At 37.9% G+C, this 2,459-nt stretch overlaps 1 long non-coding RNA gene across 1 annotated transcript; it reads right to left on the bottom strand.

Moving 5' to 3' along the window:
• Nucleotides 1–250: 250 nt before the first annotated feature.
• LOC139123975 (uncharacterized) lies at nucleotides 251–1,655 on the bottom strand. The gene is made up of 2 exons (XR_011549810.1): nucleotides 1,407–1,655; nucleotides 251–481 (listed from the first exon to the last, which is right to left on the bottom strand). It is a non-coding gene; the product is annotated as an uncharacterized lncRNA (long non-coding RNA).
• Nucleotides 1,656–2,459: the final 804 nt, after the last annotated feature.

Raw genomic sequence — 2,459 nt, 5'->3', positions numbered from 1 at the left:
ACACAGTTCATTTGCATCTTTGGAAGGTGTAAGCAAAAAAGAAATAAGTGAAAGCTAATTCCAGTGAAATTAAGTACTTTACACAGGACCTTTTAGTGAATGTGAAATAATTGTTGGAGATGTAATTTAACTATAGTTGGCCTAAAACTAAGCCAGGCCAAACAGAGTTAAAAGCAACTCAGACTCACCTGAACACAGCAAACACAAGCAGACTCACCTTTCCAAACATTCAAAATAAAAGGACAAAATATACCTGTAAGTCTGATGACAAATTTAATAAATTTTTGGCTTCAACAAATTCCACAGACAAAGTGAAAAGTGATTTAGTCCAAGATAAGTCTTTAAAAGAGTTCATTTAGCTCTGGCCAATAGGTCTCGTCTTTCATGTCCTATTTGTTTTGAAATTTGACATCGAAGACTTCTTTAGGTAAGTCATGATTATATTTGCCGAATTTCTCTTGGGCCTTGGCTGACATGCACACTGAAATGAAAGAGAAAGAAGAGAATGAACTTAGCAACATTTACTAAGACAACAAATTTACAATATAGTTTTAGAACATGAGTGTGATTTGTTACGTAAACACATCGAAGAATTTATTACATGTGGGTAACTTAAACATATCTAGTGTAACATATCTAGAAATGTATTGGGCTTGTGTACGTTGTATTGACTTGACTAGTTGCCACAGCTACTGGTCTGATTAATTTATGTACTCATTACAGACTCGTCACATCATTACATCCTAATTTGAATCAATACAAGAAAGTACGTTACGTACTGTCTGTAATACATGTAGCAAACAAGTTATTGAACTCATTAAAAATTACAGCTGCTGTCCTTTGAAAATGAAGACGCATCAAATTTCTGAATATTTTTTGTCTTTCAATAAAAGGCTTCATACCTGGCAATATCATATTAAAAATACATTTTAACAGTAACCATGTATAAAAGAAGTAGAAAATTGCAAGTAAGACTTAGTGCCATAGTGGACAAACAATCATAAGTTTACAAAGCCATGTTCATCCTACGATCTAGTTTTTTTTTAATATTTTCATTTCGCCTAATTTTTTGCATACCCCGGAAATTGAAAGCGAGCGAGAAATTCATCTGAAAATGCTTATTGAGCCAATTTTGCAATGTGAATAAAAACAGGCACAACTCATTATCTGATTGACTTCGAGTATGGGTGAGGCTCACATCTTCACGATCGCCAGCAAGTGCACAGTGAAGTCAATGCACCACCATTTTGTCCATAGTCTGAAGTCACACATACTATAGAAATGTGTTCGATTCGTGGCGCTACGTGTTGGTGTTACCTCCTTGAGGTAAAAGGTATTCGGAATCAAAATTTCTACCTCTTGAGCTTTATAAGAGTATTTTATAAATATGCATTTCAAATACTTACCGGATGAATGGAAAATTATCGTCAACCGGCGACTTGCTCTTGCTGTCTTGGTCACTGCATCCAACCACGGTCCAACACTGTCGCGGGGGAAATACACTTTACCTTCATGCCTACTGAAACATTACCCCTTAGACATAACTCACTTGCTGTTTTGACTAAAAATGTATCGTCGCTGGGGGTAGAAATGACCGAGAAATCAGCCATAATTCGTAAGATTCAGTTGAAGCTCTGAACTGTTAGCCGTTACTTCAAAAAACTCTGCGCAGTCTCATTTGAGAGATGCAATGTGATATCCGATAAGTCAAAAGGTCAAGGGTCGTGATCGTCGCAAAATTTTGACATTTTGTGTACGCGTAAACTGTTCTTTTAGATATTTATAATAAACAAAAAATGACTTAATATGAAGAGATCAGTTAAAATACGGAAGTCAGACACACTAAGTGAACACCGTTGCAATACTGATCTGCCTTGTTAAATTCCAGCATACTCATTTACGGGACCTTTCAGGCAGTACCCTCTTGCGTCCCGGCACTCCGTTTTGCGTTTTGGAAACCATGGTCCCTCCAAGTCACGACATCGTACCGTGTATCGTCAGAACCGTTAGTCCATCCGGCTCGATTTTTGTACTGTTGGGGAATAAAACAGTACCCGTACTGCGTCTCCATTAAGTTTTATGTAAGTTGTAGTCGCGAAAGTTTTACAATGGCAGATGCAGAACCATCGCAAGTGTGTTCGTCGTTGTGGCATGATATGACGTACAATACATGATAGCCCTGCGTACGATGCTGTGTGTTCCGCTACAGCTAATAGCCCGAGCGGGGCTATTAGCTGTAGCGGAACACACAGCATCGTACGTAGGGCTAAATACATGACTGCATAGCCAGTTGCTCACGGACGTACGCGAAAACGTGGACCGTATGAGAAATATTTAATGACTGATCCAACCATATTACGTCTGAAAATGTGCGTACCTTTCAATAGAATGCAGGTTCCGATCATATTGGATATTTAGCGGTGAACATGTGTTAATTATTTCACATTTTGAAAATAAAA

The sequence above is a fragment of the Ptychodera flava genome, assembly GCF_041260155.1.
Source record: "Ptychodera flava strain L36383 chromosome 23 unlocalized genomic scaffold, AS_Pfla_20210202 Scaffold_23__1_contigs__length_28996876_pilon, whole genome shotgun sequence".
Taxonomy (NCBI): domain Eukaryota; kingdom Metazoa; phylum Hemichordata; class Enteropneusta; family Ptychoderidae; genus Ptychodera; species Ptychodera flava.
The sequence above is the reverse complement of the archived record's forward strand: the minus strand, read 5'-3'. Positions and strand labels throughout refer to the sequence as shown.